Source organism: Thrips palmi, unplaced genomic scaffold (genome assembly GCF_012932325.1).
Source record: "Thrips palmi isolate BJ-2018 unplaced genomic scaffold, TpBJ-2018v1 HiC_scaffold_19, whole genome shotgun sequence".
Lineage (NCBI taxonomy): Eukaryota > Metazoa > Arthropoda > Insecta > Thysanoptera > Thripidae > Thrips > Thrips palmi.
The window spans coordinates 6,081,529-6,103,201 of record NW_023144628.1 but is presented as its reverse complement, the minus strand read 5'-3'; the positions used below and the strand labels follow the sequence as shown (position 1 = coordinate 6,103,201).

At 61.4% G+C, this 21,673-nt stretch overlaps 1 long non-coding RNA gene across 1 annotated transcript in view; it reads left to right on the top strand.

The window, feature by feature from the left end:
* LOC117646357 overlaps positions 1–19,418 on the top strand; it is a 47,834-nt gene extending 28,416 nt beyond the window's left edge. The window contains exons 3-4 of the long non-coding RNA XR_004587776.1: positions 14,518–14,560; positions 19,359–19,418. This is a non-coding gene — a long non-coding RNA (uncharacterized LOC117646357). The remainder of the gene's footprint in view (positions 1–14,517; positions 14,561–19,358) is intronic.
* The last annotated feature ends 2,255 nt before the right edge of the window (positions 19,419–21,673 follow it).

The window sequence follows — 21,673 nt, the reverse complement described above, 5'->3', positions numbered from 1 at the left end:
CGCGGGAATGACTGGTTTCGAACGCGGCCGCTGGAACAAGGGGACGGCGGAAAAGGGGGGAGGGGGCCGCAGCCAGGCGCAGCCCTTTCGGTGCTGACAAGAGAAGTCAGCCTTTGTTTCGACGTTTTCAATTTCCGCGCTTCCCCGCCGCCGCCTGCACCGTAAGGACCGCGCGCGCCGCAGTTTGTGTGTATGGTACAAGCCCCTCCTCTTCCTTTCACCCCCTCCAACGTGTTATTGTTGTGTTTTGAGGCCACCAGCGGCGAGCCGGCATGTATTCCAACACCAGACTTCGGTCGCGCAGAACCGCATTCTGCTGAACGCGCTACCCGCGCCCTCGCGAACATGGATATGCGCATGGCCGACCGCCGATTTGCCCTGCGAGTTCGAAGAATGAAAGGAAAAAAAGAATGGAAGAGAGATCTCGTTGACCGTTCTACAAACGTGCGGTGACATCCGATTTACTACGACACCGACAGTTTTTGCAAATAAGGAATGAAATGTGGAACAGGAGAGACGCGGGGGAGCGCGAGGTCACGAGCCGACCGACCCGTATCCAACCGGCTAGACAAAGAGACACACGAGCGCGGTGTACACTCTGCCCGTACGGGGACGCACCGGGACGTCGTGCGCGCAGAGCGGCAGCGCGGGCGATTTGAATTTCATGGATTTGCTATTGACATTGCAGGAGTGTGCACAAGGCGCGGTGGAGGCGCAGCCCCCTTCGTTGGCTCGGGGATCGGCCGCCGCGACGGGTTTAGCCGACCCCTCCTGGCGGATCAAGTAGAGGTAGGTGGGGGTCGCTGCAGACGCCGTCCTACAGAGCGACATGAACCCCTTCCCTTTTAAAACAGACACACATACACACGTTTAGCTGGCATGACGATGGAAACCTGCCCACGCGCGTCCGCGGCGGTCGTTCCGCGAGGACCGCGCAAGGAAACGGCGCAATCAATTCTTAATTTCGGTGGTCATGGTGATGTAAACTATAACACTAAAACGATCATACCCCTCAACGATTTTTATGCGCGCGACGCACCATAAAACCCCACCCACGGTCACGGTCACTGCGTCCGTCGGACGCGGCGGCCGCGGCCACTGGAGGGACGGCATCGATGACGGCCTCCGGGGCCTCGGAGGGAGTCGAGGCGGCGTGACGTGTCTGTCCGGATGACGGCCTCGGGGAAGGCGAGCGCGGAACGTCCCTGGGGCCGCCATCAACTCCTGCAGATTAACATCGTCACCGCCGTGGTGCCCGGCGGTGCCTGGTGGTGGCTGCTGGGCTCTGCCTGCCTGCGCCGAGCCCCTTTCCTCCCCTCCCTCCCCCACTCGCGCTGACAGGCGCTGTCATACAGTCCGCATGCGAAACGCCTCACACATCCTGTGTGTGTGAAAAATAAAAACAAACAAAAACAAGAACGCAACAACGGGCGCACTCGCGGGCTGCTGCCACCGAAAATATATTTTATTTCTTTTATTTGTCCGCTGAAAGGGTTGACCGTTTTAATGGAACGAATCGCGCGACGGCTGGCGCGTCGATTTGCATGGGGCCGCCGGCCCGCTCTATTTGGGTCCGTATTTACGCGTGTATTTATGGGCGTGTTTATGCGTATTTCCCGCGCGGGGCGTTTCCCCGAATTATCTCGGCATTTGGCACGCTTTTCGTTGATTGATGTTTCGGACTGGCCGGCCGGGCCAGCCTTTCGACTCTACTCCTTGGTGGCTAACAGTATATAATCAGGGGAAAGTGGCACAGATTGGCAGAGCAGCATCAGCCCCCTTCCGCCATTATGGATAGGGAAAGTTACAGATTCTCTGTCCGGGGCCGCCGCGCGTCTAGCAGACGCGCGGCGCTTCAGGGAAAGAGAGGAGGGGCCTCTTATCCGCGCCGAGCAAGCAGAAGACGCGCGCCCCGCGCGGACAAAATTATTAAACAAGATTAACTTTTGTTGCCGGTCCGCTCGCGCGCGCGTGCCTCTTAGGCCGCGCTGTCGCGATTGGTTCTCAAAAGTTTGTCGTCACAGATTTAAAAATTTTATTTTTTTGCAATATGTCAGTCATGGAGGCAAAGAGGAAATGGGGGCGGGGGTGCACGAGCGGAAAAGGAGACTGCATTTGAAGCGCAGTTGTTGCGTGAGGGAAGAGCAGATTGGTGAAGAGAGGGCCTGTCAGTGCGCGAGGGTAGGGCAAAGTGGTGGGGGAGACTGCCTGTCAGCGCGTGAGTGAAGAGCAGAGCAGTGGGGGTAAGAGCAGCAGCTCAGTTTTTGAGGAGACTAAGGTAGTCTGCGTGTGAGTGGTGGGAGCAGTGGCAGCAGGGAGTGGGGGTCGGCAGAAGAGTGGCCAGAAGGAAGGAGCGAGAGCGGTGCGGCCGAAATCACGCTCACAGCGCCACCTTGCGGCGCTTTGCGGCGGACTGCGGGGCCCTGCGGTGGGCCGGCCCCTTCGGGAGCCTTCCGGGTGCAGGTGCACCACATTTCCAACGCTCGCAAACGATTCGGGCTGCGGCATTACATTACTCACAAAGTGCACGGAGCGCGTTCGGGGGTGAAACGGGGGTACCGGGGCAAGAAACAGAGAGAGGGGGTAGGGGTGAAGGTGTGGGGGGTACCCACAGCAGCAGCAGCCTGGTGCAGAGTGAGCTGCTCTCCTCGAGAAATATAAAGCCCCTGCTGTACCTCACAGAGCAGGAGAAAATCTCAAGGTGGTAAGCGAGCGGACGAAATGGACCACCAGCCCGTCTGGCTTCTACTTGCCTGTCTGTCTGTCCGTCCGTCCGGGGGTGAAGCAGTCAGGTGCCTCGCGCAGACCGTCCGGCCGAACAGGGAAAAGGAGCACAGCAAAGCGAGCGAACAGGGCGATAATGGAAACGTGTTTGTCGTGGGGCTTTGCTTCTCTGTCGCACGCGTGGCGAGGCCTGACGGGGCCTGGCGAGGCCTGGCTACGCCGACCCAAGTGGAGCGGCGCCGACACTCTTTTTCATTATGCGCGATTTTTCATACCGGAGGGACTTTTAGGGGAATCCCGGCTCGGCCGGCGAGGCATATTTGGAGCGCGAGATAAATTTGGTTATCGCTGCGAACGGCAGGGCGCTGGCCTGTCGCCCTGGCGGAGCTGGCAGGCAGGCTGGCGCGGCAAGTAATGGCGCAGTCTGGTCGTCACCGAGGATCAGCTTGAGCTGCTCGGTGGGCCTTTACGGGCGCGTCGCCCCGCCAACGGCCCGCCGATGTCGCTCTGTCTCCCTCGCACTCGCGGGCCGACCCGTAGGGTCGCGATAAAGACAGAGCGACAAAGCACGGTTCCGAATCGGCCGGCAGACGACGCGAGAGCGGCAAATGAAACTCATTGTTTGAGGGGAACTGTCCCCGGGATGGCCGGCGGCTGGACCCTCGTCGCCGTTTGATTGGCCATATCGTTTCATGGCGGGAACAGGTGAACACGCCGAAGGTCGTCGTTGTCGTCGTCCTCGTCGTGGGCCGCGCCGCGTCAAAAGTTTACTCCTGCAAATTATGGGTCAGTAAGTTTGTTCCGACAACTCCCCTCCCCCTCCCACTCCCACGATGGTTCTCGTTCTCGGCAGTGGGTCGCCCGGCCGGCCGCCAACCCCGTGTGTGGTCGGAATGGGGTCGCTGGGCCGTCGGCACCGTCGGCACCGTCGGCAGCGGGAGCGCCGCGCCGTCCGGGTGACATGTGGCCCTTGGCCCTGGCCCCAGCACACTCATTCCAAAGTCTCTCTCGCACTTCAGGGGCGTCATATGAGTGGGAGCGAGAGAGCCAGACCCCGCTCGGAATCAGCCTTGCTGCGCCTTCTTCAATCACCGTATTGCTCCTCCAGACCCTTCCCTTCCCCTCCCCCTCCCCCCTCCGCCCCCGGGGCGCACGCCGGCGGCGACAACAACCGGAATGCACCCGGCGCCCCGGGACCCTACTCGAGTCATGCACGGGGTCGGAGGGCCTCGTAGCAATCACGCGCAAGAGACAATTTTTTTCGCCAATATTTCGGTTTTTATGGTATGCATTTCCGGCAGTCGGACCAGAAAAAAAACTGGAAAGGGATTCGTGCCAGAAGGGAATGACCCGATACCGAATTGAGAATCCGGCGAGTCGATTGGGCTATCTCCGCCTCCACCTCGTTCAGTGTTGCCTAACGATTATAATCTCTTTGTCGAAGGGGCGTTTGTTTGGGCGCCCCCAGGTTCGCCACAAAAGTGCCAAGGTGGCGGAGGGCCGGCGGTGGGACGGCGGCCAGCTGGTCGTCCGGCAGCGGCCTCCCTCCCCGAACGCAAACACCGTCCTTGTTGCGCTAAAGACTGTTTCCGAGAGTCGTGTTCGTCGCCTGTCTCTCTCGCACTCATGGAGCGTCCCCTTTGGGTGCGAGAGAGACAGAGCGACGAGAGCGACTCTCGGAATCAGTCTGCTGTCCGTGATGAGCGTGGGGGCGGTCCGGCAGCATGCTCTGCTTGATGATCGGCGGAAATTGAATTTGAGTGGTGTAGCGGCGCGGCCGTGCTGCCTGCCATAACAATTTCTGTATTCCCTGGCCTGCGTGGCCAGGCCGCCGGGCCACCGGGCGTCACATTAGGGGCAGGGTGGCCCGGGGTGGCCAGACCCACGTCACCCGCCCCGCCCCGCCCCACCCTACCCCCTGGGACTTTGTATTCCGCACCTCCAGCCAGCGTCGTCGCGAAGGGCCATGAGGCTTGCAGTGAGGTGGCAAGAACAAGCGACACTTGGCCGGTTTTTCTGGAGCTGCTCCGAACTACACTTTAGCCAGTTTGCACGTACTAGGGCGGAACGGCCCCAGCGCGCCGCGCACCAGTTTCATTTATTAATCCTTACAGCCGCCTCGCCCCGAGAGACGCCAGCCCGCATTCTGCAGGACGCACAGTGGGCCAGCTCGCCTTCCTGTCCTCAAGAAAGCGGGTCGAGTGACCACGGCAGCGGGTCTGGCCCGGCGGGGCTCCTTCTGGAGTGGTCCGCCGCACTGGCGTGCCACTAGCGTGCCACTGGCGTCCTCGCTCGCCTGCTTTGGCACCATGTGTGGCAACGACAAGAGGAAGTAATGCGTTTTACGATCGCAATTTGCGATGTAATCTTGGAGGGCTTTGCCTGGGCTGGCCTGGGCTGGGCCGGCCCCGGCCGGCCAAAAGCGGCTGATACCACTCCTGGCTCGGCACCGGCGCAGGCCGAGGCGCAAGCTTAGCCAGGAGGCCCGCCAGGGCCGCCTAGTACTTGTCGGCCTGCAGGGCCTGCCTTGGCGTGGTCCCCCGGCGCGGCTCCAGCGGACTGATTCCGAGAGTCCTTTTCGTCGCTCTGTCTCTCTCGCACCTACTCGGGAAGCCCCGCGAGTGCGAGAGAGACAGAGCGACGAAAACGGGGCGGCAGGGCTGTAGGCGCGGCGGAGCTTTATGAGTAGGATGTGCCAGGAGCCACGTACGTGAGAGGGTTAAAAAACGGAACCGTGTCTGCTACGCCGTAAAGAAAATTGAATATTCAAGAATTTTTTTCACCATTTCAATTAAGATTTTTTTTTAAGTGGGCCCAAGCCACTTTTCTCTGAGGGAAGAAAATTTTTCTTTACCATACCACCACTGCAAAATTAAGTTTTCCGTCCCAAGTTTTTAACAGTGACGCGCATAAACTGTTTTTCCTCGTAATGCGCCAGACGCTGGCGCGGCCATTACCGCAAGTGCTGCCGCTCCGCGAGTTGGTTTGATTACAACGAGAAGCGCGTGCTATTTCATCACGAGGAAGTGGTATGAATAGCGCCGGCCGGCCTGTCTGCTCGCGGGGACGCAGTGCGCGCGCGGGCGGCCCGTGTTGACCTGCGCGCTCTACGCTAAATTAATACGCGACTGAATTCACATGATTACCACACACACACACACACACACACACACACACACACACACACACACACACACACACTAGCTGACCCCGGCTGTTCATACAGGGCGCGGCGGCAACGGCACCGCTTCCCCATTGTCCTTGGACCTATCTGTTCACGGCCCGCCTGCTGCCCTGGCTGGCCCACTGTGCCGCGCCCGTTATTTTTGGGTCATTGTTGTTGTACGCGGTGGCTGCACCACCACGATCCGCCACCACGGCGAGCGCCACCAGCGCGGCGTATCTCCCCTGCTGGCGTACGTCGTGCATGACCCGCTTCGCCAGCTTCCCGCGCGCCCTCCTTCGGCTATCAGCGAGCGCTGGCGGCGCGGCGCCTGCCCGCGTTTACCCGCGCAACAAAACCAACAGCACTAGTCGCTTTTACCTCCCTTCGTGGAGCTGGTGGAGCGCCGTGCGCGGTAGGCTACCAGCGGACACACTGGCACGGGAGCGCGGCGGGAGGCCTACCCCGCGCTCTGCAGGCGCTCTCCTCTCCGTGACGAGGACTACTACTGGTGTAGTGGCGCCTAGAGCCCGGTGGCGCCCCCACTGTGGTCACTGCGTTGGTGCGGCGTGACGGTCGCCTGCTGGTGGAGGTCAAGCACCCCGAGCGCCCGGCGGCAGCACCGCTGCGCTAAACGGGCGGCCCGGACGGCCGGCGCAACCAGCAGGTGCTCCGGTATTGTGTTTTCCCCTTACCCCTGCCCCCTGTCCCCTGTCGCCGCGCTTCGGGCCACGCGTCCGGAGTGGCTCTTCGTGCCTGTGTGTGTGTGTATGTATGTGTGTGTGTATGTGTGTGTGTGTGTGTGTGTGTGTGTGTTCGTGTGGAAGCGCGTGTGCGTCCGGGCTTGGCAGAGACCGCGCGCGCGCCACAGTACTCATCCGGTAGCTCCATCCACCCCCGTTGCATGCGCCACTCACAGTGGCACAGTTCGTCGTCCTGGAGGACCCGTTGCAGTGCATGTCGCGCACTCCGCGAACCGCCAATGCATCGGGCGCTGCACTGCGCTGCCGGTGCCATGCCATCCAGTCCAGGCAGAACGTACGCACACACACACACACACTCACAGGGTGCGTTACCTTCACCCGGACTCGTCTGTGATTCCACCTTTCCGGGTGGCTGCGTCGTTTCCGGGTAGCGTGTTAACTAGTTTGGCGCGCGGAGTACTCGAAGTGGGCGTGTGAGTGTGTGTGTGTGTGTGTGCGTGTGTGTGTGGCGAGTGCCGTGGCGTCTCGCTCGCGCGGCGCGCAATATGACGCGCCCCTCCCCTCCCCCTTTCTCTCTATCCCTTCCTCTATCCAGCGAGGCGGCTGGAGGACGCACATAATGGGTACGGCGATATTGAGTCGAGTGTTTCCGGCTTTCCCGCGCAACAATCAGCCGGAAAAGAGTGCGGCACAAAGGGGCCCCGGAAGCCCCGCCGCCGCCATGTGGGGGGACGCTCAGTGACCAACCGCCCCGCCGCTCGACCGCCGCCGAGACGTGGCTGGGCGTTGTTCTATTTTTCCGGTGTCGATGTCCGTTGGTCCTGTTCGCGGTGGCCGGATCCAGGACCCCTGTCTGACATACTGCCAACGGCCCCAAGAGCCTGCACGACGACCACGTCGACGACGTCGACCTGCTGCTCCGTGGCCATCGTCCCTCTGGCAACGACCCACTCGCGGCCGCTCCCCGCACGTCATCGAGGCTTGTCGAGGAGGCACGCCGTCGAGGAGGCACGCCGTCGAGAAGTCATGCCGTCAGGCTGTACACTGCCACCGAGGGCCAGACTGTCGGCACGGCTTTTAACACGGCCGTTAGTCTGGACGCGTTCCGAGGCCGTGGTACAGTACCGGGAAGCGCAGATGACCCGGTAGTCTTCCAGCCCACGGCCACGGCCGCCGAGAGGCCAGAGAATCCCCGGCGGCCGCCACCGTATTTTTGGACCGCGGCGCCGTGGGAAAAGAGCCCCGCGCCCTGAGGGCTCTGAGGGCCCTGGCTCCACCGCGATGACAGATTTAACCTTCAGACCGACTCCGAACGGCGTTGCGTCACTGCGCCGCATGAGTGCGAGAGAGACGGCGCCTTGAGGATCTGCCTGCTCTGTCCGACCAGGCGGCAGATGGCTCCAGTCGAGCGATGCCGCGACCCGCGGTCCTCGCTCTGTCTCTCTCGCACCCCTACGGCAGACCCCGAGAGTGCGAGAGAGACGAGACAGCCGTCGTAATGAAAAATAACACGGCGATGCGATCGGAACGCGGAGCCGAGGCAGTGGCGGCGAGCAGCGGAAAGCAGTGGCTGGGAAGTCCGTTCGCCGAACGGCGACCCAGGGTAGCTGTGGCAAGGGTCGCACCAATCTATCGGCACCAATTGCCCCGATGATACACTGTGAAGCCCGGGGTTGGCCATGGGCCCTAGTCGCACGGTTCGACAGTGCTTCATACAGGCCTCTGCATCGCCTTGACCCCCGCCTTGCTGCACTTTGTTTTGCTTCGAGTCGTTCCGCCTCGCCTCGCGGTGCATCCACTCGGACCGAATGGCCGCTTGTCCCATTGCGTCCCGGGGGGGGGGGGGGGGGGGCTTCCTAGCCTGCCACATGAGCGTAGCAAGCAGGGCGGAGCGAGAGCGCGCGAAAAGCGAAAAGCTTTTCCGCGGAAAAAGGACGCGAAGGGAGAAAAGCGGCCGAGAACGCGGGGAAGCGGAGCAGCGCGGAACGCCGGAACGCCCCACGGGCTAAAACTGTGGCCCAATTACCCACCCACACTCACACCAACACACGCACACGCACACACACACACACGCAGGGGAACCCCCTGGACAATTTCCTTTCGAAGGCCTCGACGGTGTGGCAATATAGGTCTGGCTGGCTGCTCGGTCAGGGTCGTTCGGGATGACGCGCTGGCCGGCCGATGTGTGTGTGTGTGTGTGTGGTGTGTGTGACGTAGATGACGGCCGGGCGGCCGCCGCGCGTCCCCCAGGGATCCACCACAAACCGCACGCCCATTTTCGCCTCGACCAAAAAAAAAATATTAATAAAATAGGAAATTGTTTTACCTGCTGCCGCAGAGCGCTGCGGGCAAGGGGCTGCCGTGGGCCAGCCGGCCAGTTCTCGGACGCGGCCTGCCGGCCTGCGTTTCGGCCGGGCCTTCGACGGCCTCCACCGGCCTTCTGGCCCACTGTGGGGCGCAAAGGGTGAGCGCAGCCAAGTGTTGCGCAACGGCAGCATCGTTATCGCGCCTTCATTAGCGCCCTAAAAGGGAGTGAATGAAGCGGGGCCATCTCCGTTCAAATTCGCTCCTCCTTTTTTGGAGATCTTTTTTTCCACCCCTTTTTTCGGCGTACACCACTTGGGCCCCACGAGGTCAATCTCCGAAATTACACCGTGAAATGCCCGGCCCGCGCGCGGTGGCCCGGCGGGGCGCACCTCGACGAAGGGAGCGAATTGGGCAAACAACCCTACAATACACCAGCCGCCCCGTCCAAACCGCCCCGTGTGAGTGGCGACAGGCGCGACAGGCCTCGGGTTCAAATACCGGCGGCGCTGCCTCCATTCGTTTTGTCCGTCCGCGTCCGCGGCCACAGAGCACACGACAGAGACTCCACGTCACCATAAATTGGATCGTTAGGATCGAGACAAACACGGCCCTCGAGGAAGAAAGACGGGCCAAAAAAAGTGATGGGCGCAGGTAGGGATGCCATTGGCGCGAGACAGGCCCTCCAGTGTGTGAGTGCGGGGCCGGCGGCCGGCGGGGCGCAACCCGAGGGGCGACCCGCAGAGACAGCGCCGCCATTGCGAGCCTCGCCTGTCTGCCTGCTTTTGATGGATGTCGCCGTAATTCGATCCCCTCTGCCTGGCTGCCCTGGCTGCCCTGGCTGCCTCGCAGTGTGCCCGTCGAGTCCCCGGCCGGACAGCTCGAGGGCCTCACCGCCTCGCAGCCGAGATCTCCTTTTTGTCGACCTGTCCCCGTCCGTCCCTGTGCCCATCCAGGACGGCCGCCACCGCAGTGGCCGTCGCGCTGCTGAGGGCGATAGCGCTCAACCCCAATTCATTAATCATTTCATTAATTAACGACGAATGCCTCTGCCAGAAAGCAAGAAAAACTAGTGCAGCTTTCGTCGAATTGTCATCGATAGCGGAAGGGAAAAATTTGTGCTTTGTTTCGTTTTTGTCCGGGCTGGGCTTCGCGCGCTCGCGCTGGTGGAGTCGGACGCGTTTCAGCGACGCTGGACTCGAAAACGTGTCAGAGGTTGCTTGGGTCCGGCCGGTGTTCGGTTCAGTCCGTTAGGCCTGGAGCTCAAAACGCGTCTAGAGTTTTGGCCGCCGGTGACGTCACCGAGGGCCGCACCGCCAGTTCATCGCCCCGTCCACGCACCCTTTTCCAGTGGCGTGCTAAGCGGAAAGGGGGGAGGGGAGGGGCTCGCGGGTCCCAGGCAGGCAATCGCCATGCAAATGCCGACTCAAGCTGCCTGAGTCCCCGGACCACCCCGGACCGGCCCGGACCCGGTCGCCATCTGCGCCCTGCAGCCCTCCCCCTCCCCCTCCCCCTCTCACGGGGGTACCCACCACGGCCGAGCCCAAGGCCCACGGGACGAGGTGGCGTTGCTTCCATTCTCGCAGTCACGGTTCAAGGTCGGCCCGGTCGGCCCTCGCCGCCAGACGCACCAAGGTCAAACACCGTCTGTTCAAGTTTCGGCGCGGAGCGGTGCGAGTCTCTGCCAGTGTTTAGCGACTCTGGACCTCAAAACGTATCTAGATTTGGCCGCCTGCGCCGGCCTTCTGGCAAATCCACAGCAGGCCAGCGCGCTGCCGCTGTCTTTGATTCTTTGATTGCTTCGGCCGCCAGTTGGCGTGCTGCCTGCATGCATGCATGTGGGGTGGGGGTGCCATGCCGCCATGCCCCGCGCACCCAGCAGACTGGTTCCGAGAGTCGGTTTCGTCACTCTGTCTCCCTCGCACCCACACGGGACGGCCCGAGGGGGAAATCACTCTTAAAAACTGTGACCCGACTAATCCCTATTACGTTCTATTACGCTATTACAGAAGGCTTATTACGCTCGAAAATATCCAGATTTAGGCTAAAATCGGAACCTAAATAGGGAAAATTTTAAAAAATTTGGCTATTACGCTATTACTATTACGCGTAATACTAGGTATCGGTGACCCGACTATTACGCGAGTGATTTCCCCCTCGGGACGGCCCATGAGTGCGAGAGAGACAGAGTATGACGATGTAGACTCTCGGAATCGGTCTGCAGCATGCACCCAGGCTCCAATCGGCCCAGCTAGTCGGCCGCCTCGCGATATTTCAACCAGAATAATCCCTTTTGTGCGCCACGCGGTGGCGTGCAAGTGTGTGTGTGTGTGTGTGTGTGTGTCTGTGTGGAGAGAGAGAGAGAGAGCGAGCGATAGAAAAGAGCGCCCCCCTCTTCAAGTAAGCCCAACAACAAGAGGGTTGTCGGGGTTTCAAACATGACTAGAACTATGCCGAGTGTAAAGTACTTCCACCTATTCTTTTGTTATTCAATTAGTGAACTGCTCTCACGCTCTGCTAACCGCATAGACAGAGCATAAAAGAGGAATCCTTTGGTAGCTCCCGTGCACTAAGGGGGATGCGCTGTGTGCTGTTCACAACCGCAAATTGGGTGACTTCCTGGAAGAGGTGGCGTGGTCGAGCTCCACGTGCTGTTTCTGCTCCCCCCTCTCTCCCCCCCTCTTTTCCTCCGCTTTGTCGTGAGGCCACACCGCCTTTAAAAAGGCCGAATACGCCAACTGGCCAGCACACAATCGCGGGCCGGTCCGTAAATTACCCGTTTAGCTTATCCACGGACGGCCTCGGCTAGAGACAGCTCAATGCGAAGTGTCTGCGTGCATGTGTGTGCCAGAATGAGGGAGAGAGAGTGGAGCTCGCTGTGGAGGCCCCTAAGTGTGTGCTGATGTACGATGTGGCGGGGCGTGCCTGGAGCGGTGCCGGGGCGTTTAGGGGGCTAATCCCGTCCCGGCTCTACCCCGCGCGACCCTGCCCCGCCCCGACACGCCCAGTCCGGCAAAGCTGTCATCTGGTGCCGCCCCTGTCCGCCCTCATTGCGGGCCGCCTCGCCTCGCCTCGTCAAGGAGGCCCCCAAGTCCGTGACGCACTTTGCATCCGGCCGTGTTTTGCCGTCGACAGCTCGGCCAGCAAGCCACTCCAGCCGCCCCGCCGCCTCCGCCGCCGCCGAACCGCTTTTTCCGCGCCCGCCATTCATTTTCGGTTCGTCGAAAATAATGCGACTAGTCCGTGCCGCTGAATAGCAAATTACCAAGAAGACAAACCGAGTCTGATCGAGGCGAGGCGGCGAGGCGGCGAGACGAGACGAGACGACTTTGCATAATACCCGCAGTGGCACCGCGCTCGGAAAACAAAAATTTTGTTGTTGTTTCCGAATTGGCGCGCTTCTTGGCGTCTCTTGGCGCGGAGATCGCTTGCGGCTTGCCGCCTCTCAGAGGGAGCCCCGGCAGACTGATTACGAGAGTCGTTTTCGCCGCTCCGTCTCTCCCGCATTCGTGAGGCGTCCCGTGTAGGTGCGAGAGGGGCAGAGCGACGACAGCGACTCTCGTAATCAGTCTGCAGCGAGCTCTTAGGCATAGAGTGCTGTAAGTTTGCGGCCGCGCAGCAGGGAGCGCCGAACACACTCCTGGCCTTCCCGTCTCCTTACTCCGTGCAGGGCTTCCTCCTGGCTTCCTGCTCCGAGAAGCCGGGAAGCTGTGCCGAAGAGTTGTTCCATCGCTCTGGCCCCGTTCCGACGAGAGAGACGGAGCGAGGCGACGACTCTTTGCGGAATCGGTCTCAGCAGGAGGAAAAGTGCGTGCGGTTTCGGCGAGCTTGTTTTGTTGTCTTGACGGGAGCAGCGCAGCGGGACGTCACAGCAGACGACGCTGAGCCGCGGGCCGCGCCGCGCGACTCCAAGTAGACGCACTGACTCGCGGGGGAGGAAGCCCCGCCGCCGCTGTACGCACTGTAAGCCATGCACGCTGGGAAGAGTTGCAATTTTCGGCCCGCCAATTCAGTTGCCGAGCAGTTGAGCGTGCAAGGGGGTGAGCTGCCTGGCAGGGATCCGGAGGGTCGGGGGCCGGCGAGATAGGGCCGGTGCAGGGAGGTGGGGCCGCCCCCGGCCGCCCCCGGCCGCGCCTGGAAGAGGCTGAATATGGGGCAGATAGGCGGCCGGGGAGGCGTAGGCAGCACAGTGGGCCAGAAGACCGGTGGGGGTGGTCATGATCCCAGACGGGTTTTTAGCTCCTGAGTCGCTAAATGGGGCTCGAAACGAACGTGTGACCCCACCCATGGATTGCTCTCCGAACGAGGAATCCTTTGGTGGGGTCACGCGTGTGGTTTGGGTCCTGTTTAGCGACTTTGCAGCTCAAAACGCGTCTAGATTTTCAGCCGCCTGCGCCGGTCTTCTAACCCACTTGTGGGAGGGGCAGGAAGTTAAGGTACACACAAGCTTTTTAAGTTCATCCCCAGTGTAAGTGGTCCTGCATGGTGACGTCCTCTCGGAAACTCCCCTTGCAAAATATTGCAACGCTGTGCGGTTGGTTACCGCGGGGGCCAAACTTTGGGGCCGAGTGTGCGAGCGGGAGCGCGCGCTGTGCGAAGAGGACGAGGCCACGGCGCCCCCTCGTTTGTCTCCGTTTTTAGTTCGGGCCCACCTGCAGCCGGCTGGGCGAGGCTGCGAGTCGCTGTGAGTAGCTCCGAGCTCCCCGAAGCGGCCAATATGCGCGCCGCGAGCCTCTCCACTCCGTTGCCTCCCCTTTATGGAGTCATCTCCATTCCGTTTACCTGATAGCACTCCTCGGCAGTCGTGACGTTATTCTACAAGAGGAAAAATAAACGAAAGGAAAATGAAAAGGGAAAAAAAAAGTATTCCGCGCTCCATGAAACGTGCGCACGCTCGCGAAATGTGTGCGTGCAATTTTTCAATCCTTGTTTTCAGAAGCGCGCGCGGAAAAAAAAGACCCAGTTGTTAGGCTGACTACGGCATTGTGTTATATTTGGCGTACGCGTGCCGGTGAAAAAGTTGGTACGCGGAAGGAGCAAAACTTGGTCGAGTTTCTTCGTCGTTAAACCGGGCCAGTGGAGATTGGGCCGCTGCGGAGTACTGGATGTACCCCAACCTTTTCATGTCGCCTCGGCAGAGAGTGCAACCCGTTTTCCAGCGGAGCCTTGCGCCCTGTTGAGGAATCGGATAAATTTGTGCTTTTTGAAGCGAAATGGAGGAGAGTCTTTGCGCGTGGCATTCAATTTCAGTTTGCACTTTGAGCAGCTTAGGACGCAGACGGGTAGTCTCTGCTGTCGGATCAGCAGTGGGTGTACAAACCGCGGGGCTGCACTGCACGTACCAGGAAATAAGAGGCAGCCTACTCGTCCGGTTTCGGAGCGGTGGACAGGCTGACAGGCTGCCAGGCACAACAAGCCAACAAGCCCTCGTGACTCCGTGCGGACGAGGTCCTACCCACGGGGGCACTATCCGGGCCGCTGGCCGACAGGGCTGTAGGGCAACCAAGTTCCTCCTTGTCCGTGGCGAACCTCCTAGAACACTGTGGAATCCGAGAGGGAGAGAAGTCTTCGGAGAAATCCACCCGAAGCGAAAACTCATGCGTTCTTTTTGTCTTGTTGCAGATCCGCGTGAACTCGCCTGACTTCGCGGTTTCAATGCAATAGGGTAAGTCGGTTTCCGTAACACACGTCGACACACTGGGAGAAGTACAGTACGGAGCATACCTGGTCCAGCCAGTACCTGCCAACTTACGGAACTTCAATACTTTTTTTGCGTACCCCTGCCATGAACTCAAGCGATGGAACAAATCCAGTCGTTCCGTGCTTTGTTCCGTATTTTCGCACTTTTTCCTTCTGTACCGTTACAAAAGTACTGACTCTTCGTTTACAGTGCATACTCCCAGCCCTGCGGCTTTGAGTGAGACCTTGCCCTAGGCCTCGCTTCAGCCACGCGCAATGAACATTTCTCAGTGTAACGCGGGTGGGTCCCTTACTTTGTTCCTGTCACGGTCGATTGGCCTCCCCCATTTCTCCTAGTCTGGTTTTGGCGCGACCAACAACTTTACACCCCCCCTGTCGGAAGTCAAAGGCGGCATTAAACAAAACCAGAAATTAAATTCACTGAAGCGTTTGAATGGGCGGCAGACACGAAAGGTCAACCTTTGGCGGCCGTTTCTCTGTTTGTGGCTCGTTCCCCCGCTACTTACAACTTGCTTCTTTTAGCCGCCGGCCGACGGGGCGACGGCGGCCGCTTTTTACCGCGAGGCCACTAAATAGCAACGTGTAATAAGGCGGCGGCGGCCGTCTCAGGGTCAAGGTGTAGCCGAGTCGCACTCCAGGGCGAGCAACAGGTTCGTGCCACGCCCCGCCCGCGCGCAGCGCCATGTGGGAGCGGGGATGAATGCAAAACGACACCCCACGCTGCTATCGGGGCTGCGCGCGGAAACGCCGCCAGCTATGTGTCTGCCCTCTTGCCTGTCAGTCTGCCGCACAGTGGGCCAGAAGACCGGTGGGGGCGGCTGAAACTCTAGACCCGTTTTGAGAGTGCTTTGCCTGCCTGTGCGATATGCCGCCTCTTTCCGTCGGGCTGCCCCGCTCCTTGTGTTCCGAGAGATATAACGGATTCCCTTGGAGGGGCACTGCAAGGCGCTGCACGGCACTGCAAGGGGATTACAGTGTGCAGCTAATCCCCTGCAGGTCTGGCGGCCCTGGCGGGTCTGGCGGTGCAGGCGGGGCGGCAGGACGCCGTCGGGGCAGCGCCGCGTTTCCCTCCACTACTTAATTAAAGCAGGAAATTGCATTTCCATTTCGGCCCTCGACCGCCGCGCCGCCTCGGCAAGCTGCTTGCGAACTGTTGCCTCTCCGTTTCTGTCGTTCCGGGTCAGTGCGAGGGAGACCGAGACTGCATGCCGCGCGCGACGTGCTCGCCTACAACGTGGTCGTGGTGCGCGCGTCGCGCTGGCCAGCAGGCCGAAGCCGTCGGTCTGTCTCTCGCACCTGCACGGGGCGCCCCGTGAGTGCGAGAGAGACGCCTCCCAGGCCGGCCGCGCCGAGAAGGTCATTCCGGACGGGCACTTCTGGAGGGACATTCCGTGCTATGAATGTTTCCCCCGCACGGAACGAACGGCGAGCCACGTGCTATCGTGTCTAATCTCCCTTTGTCTGCCTGGCTGGGCCGAGCCTGGGCCGAGCCTGGGCCGATGCCTGGTCGCGCTATGGGGGATTGCTTTTCGCCAATTTGAGCGCGAACCTGCTGTTCGAGCCGTTACGCCGAGATAACGCCTCGGAAGGGCAGGAGGAAGCAGTAGAGGTACTTGACAAAGGCACACGACGCGCTGGTGCTCGCCGCACGATTCTCGGCCCCCTTTCGCCGCAGACACTACGGTTCTCTCGACAACGTGGTGACAATTCCAGTGTGTGTGTGTGTGTGTGTGCGTGCGTGGGCGGGCGTGCGCACGAGGCGTTATTGTTGGTGGAGTGGCAGTGCCTGGCAGTGCCTTGGCCACAACGCACGGTGTTCCGCACGCCGAACGAGCGGCATCTCCGCCCTGTTAATGGAATTCCTCCCCGGTGGCGCCACGGCTGAGGCCACGGCGGCCGCGGCGGCCACGGCGCCTCGCGCGATAAAGGGGAAAGGGGCGGCGGCAGCCAGGTCCCTAAGAGAGGAGGTGTAACCGCCCCCGCCGTCGTCGCCGAGACCATGCCGAGACTTTCACTGAATTCGGCGTCGGAATCGTCTTCAGGGCGGCCTGGCGGCCTGCAGGCTGATTCCGAGAGTCGCTTTCGTCGCGCTGTCTCTCTCGCAGCACCTGCACGGGCCGCCCCATGGAGTGCGAGAGAGAGACGGCGCGGCGAAGACGTCTCTCGGAATCAGTCTGCCGGCTCGTCCGCCGGCTCGTCCGCAACCCTATCTCCATGCCAGGCGGGCCACTCTTCATTCCTCGGTGCGCCTCATCCAATTTGCATCCGCCGCCTCTCTAAACGCGCGGCTACGCTCCCCCCCCAACCCCCGGACACTTTCCCGCCAGCCTCCCCCTCCCCGCGTACGTCAACGTCTTTAACCTTCACGGGCCCCGCTTCCCCATCTTGCAGGTAGGGCCGTGAGCAGAAGCCCTTGCGAGGGCCGGCCCGGGCCGGCCGGCGTTATGGTCGCCGCTGTCTCTCTGGCGCCCTCACGGGGCGCCCCGCGAGTGCGAGAGGGACGGAGCGTCTGCCTGCCGGGCCTGGCCGCCCCTGGGCCTCAAAGGGCGGCCTCTTGGATTCCTTAAATTGAAACCGCGCGGCGCACTTTTCCCTGACGGAAATGTGGTCCGGCGCAGCGTGGTCGGCGAGGCCCTCGACCGCGGCACGGCCGGCACGCGCGGCGTGGCCCTGTTCCTCTCCTCCGCTGTGCCGCGGTGCCTCGGCGCCGCCAAACGGCCGGAGCCTTTGTCCGACTCGAGGGCCTTCCGCGGCTTCCGCCTCGGCATTCCCTCTGCATTCCCGCCGACGACTGTGCACCGCGGCGCCCAGAGCTGCTCGACGTGGACCCGACCGAAAACTTTAAATTGGAGACGCTGCGGCGGCCGGACGCGGCGGCGGCGGTGCGCCAAACACGCCGCGCACGCACGTCGCCGCCGTCGTCGTCGTGGTGGTGCAGCGCCAAGGCCGAGCACGCCCCGCCGCGCGTCACGCGGCCGGCAACAGGCCCGACACTGGCGGCGGCGCGGCCCCCCGCGGTCGGAAACTTTCCCAAAGCAATATGTGCGTGAATGTGTGCCGAACGTGTGTTTCTTCGCTTCGCGCCAATGCCAGCGCGGTCCTCCCCCTCCCCCTCCCCTTCCTCTTCCTCTCCGATAGAGAGTTCTGTGTGCCACGCACCGCACGACCACACATATGCCGCGGCACAGGCGCGGACCACCTCCCGAACACGTCCCGCCGCGCCCCAAAATGCAGCGCTCCAACTTTGATACGCTGCCGCCAACTTTCTGCAGCGATTCGCACGTGTGTCTGTGTGAGTGTGTGTACTGAAAGGGCCCAGAAAGGAAGTCGCAGATAAACCTATCATTGGATCATCTTCGGGTGACCCAGGGGGACGCCTTCGGGTGGCCTTCGGGTGGCCTTCGGAGGCGCTGGTGCTAGCGCTGGCGTTCTCCTTGAGAGAGACACCCCGGGACCTCTTTGTGAGCACCTGCGCGCCTCGCTGACGGCTTAATGATCCCCGAGTAGAAGCACGGCGCCACTGTTTTCTTTGACGCCTTGCCCCTCCCCCGCGCCGCCTTGCCGCCGCCTGGGAGGGCCTGGGCACGCACATGATTGCTATGCAAAGGAAAGAGCCACCGCCACGCGCCGCCACCTCCGTAGTAAGAATGGGGGGAGGCAGGGGGGGGGGCTGCTGGTGTTATCTTCTCGGGGGACGGGCATGAGCAATGAGCCTGACGTGTTGTGGTTTCGAGGAGCAGGCCACCCCGTGCTCCCCTGTTCCCCCCGAAGGAGCCCCCAGTAGCCCCACGTCAAGCCTCACAGTGGGCCAGAAGACCGGTGTAGGCGGTAAAAATCGCGTTTTGAGCTCCAGAGTCGCTGAATGGGACTCGAACCGAACGTGTGACCCCACCAATGGATTGCTCTGCAAACGGGGAATCCATTGGTAGGGTCACTTGTTCGCTTCGAGTCCTGTTTAGCGACTCTGGAGCTCAAAAAGCGTCCAGAGTTTTGACCGCCGGTGTGTCCTGGCGTCCCGGCCTCCTTGCAGCCTGCGTCCCTGCGCGGGGTGGAGGCAGTGGAGGTGGCGGGACGCGTGCTGCGGAGCCCTGAAGGCCCCGCGCCGCCCCGCGCCCTGCCCTCATCTCGTCTCCGACGACGTTATTCGCAGGCTGCAATAAAAACAAGCACGAAAACGCGTTCCGCGATATTGCGCGCACGAATTATTGTTGTAACGGCTGGGCGAGGACAAGGACGCGCGGCCGCGTTCGCCGCGCACGCCACTGTAGGCCAGGAGGGCACGATTTGGGCGGGTGACTTTACTTGGGGAATGGTTGCTGCAACTCGGTTTTCCTCGAGGAGAACTGAAATGAAAAGCACGATCGTCCCAATGGGAGCCTGCGACCCCGGGGCCTTGGGACAGCTTCTTGGCAGGGTCACGCTGTGAGTCCGTCGGGGAGGAACGCAAACACCGCCGCGGATCTGCGCGCCCAGCAGGCGAGCAGGCGAGTCTTTGAAGCCTTTAAGTAGCCAGAGCGCCAGTTAAGCGAGTCAAACGAGCCACTGGAAACCCGTGGCACTGAAAATCGCCGGAAGGGATAGAAAATCAGTCACGAAATGGAATCTCGTCGAAATCAGGGCTTGCCTCTGCAGACTGAGAGTCGTTTTCGTCGCTGTGCCTCTCTCGCACTCATGGGGCGTCCCGCATAGGTGCGAGAGAGCGACGAAAACGACTCTCGGAGTCTGCTGGCCTCGTGCTTGACGGCCTTGTCTCTTTTCTGCAGGCGAGGCGGACTGCACCGCGCCGTCCTCGCGTCTGCCGCCCGCCGAATCCACAAGTGAGGTAAGTCGAGATCAAAATTTTTAATTGGCTGGGCCGGGGAACTTCCATGGCGGAGAGCTTTGGACTAGTTCTTTTCCTTCTTGTCCTCTTCCGCGATCTTGCTCTCATTTGGAAGCACGCCACATTCGTGGTTCAGGGAACTTCTGATGATAACTTTCTAATTCTATTCCACCTTGAGCGAGCCACCCGTGATTTCGGTGACGTTGTGGCTCTCTCAAGGTCCACTAACCCAGGCTGTGTTCCACGGCTCACTCACACAGACGCACGCACACACACAGACGCAACGTGTAGCTGCAATGGTCGGGCCCACTCCGCCATGTGTCAACTATTGGACGTGGGCCCCGCAAAGGTCACTGTCAAAGTGTGTCCGTGTTGTTGCGTTGTGTCAGCCGGATCTCCGCCACACACACGTGCACATGACGTATGCAGATTGTTGTTGTTCTTGTTGTTTTCGACCTGTCATTTGTTTGAGTTTCGTTTCTGGTTCCCACGCTTGCAGCATACGTTAATTGTGGAGACACCCGCGCGCCAGCCAAACTTTGCGCGACCCCCTCTCCCGTCTCTCTCGCACCCTCCCCTTTCCCCTTCCCTTCTCTCTCTCTCTCCTGGACGCGAAGTTCTAGCCTTGCTGTGCCCCTTGTGACGCCATATGGCGCGCGAGAGCTGAATCAAAACTACTCGCGCCCTTGTCTGTCTGTCTGTCTGTCTGTCCGTCTGTCTGTCCGTCTGTCTGTCTGTCTGTCTGTCCGTCTGCCCAGCTGGCTTACGGAAGGCCCCCGGGCCTTATCAAGGCCCTGCACTTATGTGGCGCCGCACTCTCCGGCCGATGGCGCAAAACCACTCCCATAGCCATACGGGCGCACGGCCACGCACGGCGCCGCGCGGCCAGACGGGTGCCCGGCCGACCCGGCCGTCCGGGGCGCGCCTGCTGCGCGAGTGTGATAGAATTTGTAGGTCCAGCGGGCCGTGGTGGCCGGGGAGGCCGGGGAGGGCAGGGAGGGCGGAGGGCGAATGGTAGTACGGCGGGAAGGTTCAGCGACCTCGCCGCCGGCGAGATGGACGCTTGGGAGCGGTCTGCCCCTCGCTTTGCCCTGGCCGTTGGCTGTTCGCCATTCGACGGACCTTTCCATATTTAAATTGGATCCAAAATATTTTTTTTAAAAGAATCCATGATTGTAAATGTTGCGATGCCGGGCACGTTGGGTGCCCGATGGGATTCCGGCCGCGGTGCTGCGGGCGGGCAGCTTGTTAGCTCTCCACCCTGCTGCTTTGAGTGGTGCCTGGCGGGCCGAGGGGTGCGTCCTGGCGCTGCACAAGGTCCTCGCCATCGGCATGGAGGTAGCGCCAAACCGCCTCGTGACAGGCAACGCGAAAATTCCACGCTCCGCTGGACCCGACCCGACCAGACACGAGGGAGAGAAGGAGAGACACGCCGCGTGCTTATTGAGCAGCCAGCGCATTCTCCTTTTTCCCTCTCTTTTTATTTTATTTTTTTATTTCATTTAGTGGCGGCAGAGTGCGCCGGAGGGATTGGTTTAGCACGACGGTGGAATGCCAAAGTCAAACCGAAATGGACTTGGCCGGCCGGCGGCCCGTTTGCCTTTGGCGGGGCCTGGCGGGGCCCTGGGGCCGACCGGGTGGTACCTCGCGGTCGGGCTGACGCGCAGGGCCTAATTGTGGTGGCTCGGTGACGGTCCCCGTTGTTTCGATCCCCGGGGACGGCGAGGAGCGCGTGGCCGCGCCCAAACGGACTCAATCAGTCTGGTTCGGGGAAGCGTCGGCGCGCGACCTCGGCGTCGTCCCACCTCGCGGTGCTCCCCGTGCTGCGCGCTGCGCCTTGGGTTTGCCTCGGCCCCGTCTGTCCGCTCCTTCTCCCTCCCCATCGGCATGGCAGTGCCTCCCCGGGGACGCAGAAACGGCGGCCGGCTGCACGCTGATTCCCAGAGTCTGTCTCTCTCCCACCGACGCGGGACGCCCCGCGAGTGCGGGAGGGACAGAGCGACTGCTGGCTGAAAGGGGCTGCCGGCCGCTCGGGGAATCGCTAGAGTCGCCGGTGGCGGGCAAGAGAAGGAAGAGGAGTTGCAAAAAGAAGCCCGCCGCGAGGTTAGGAACCCCCGGCATGACCCGCGGAAAAACAGCGCCGCTCGGCAAGCAGCGCGGCGCGACGTGCCGCCCCAGAATGAGATTAATGCGCGCGGTGGCGGCGGTCCGACGACGGTGTGATTTGCACCGGGCCGTCGCCGCCGAGGCCCCGAA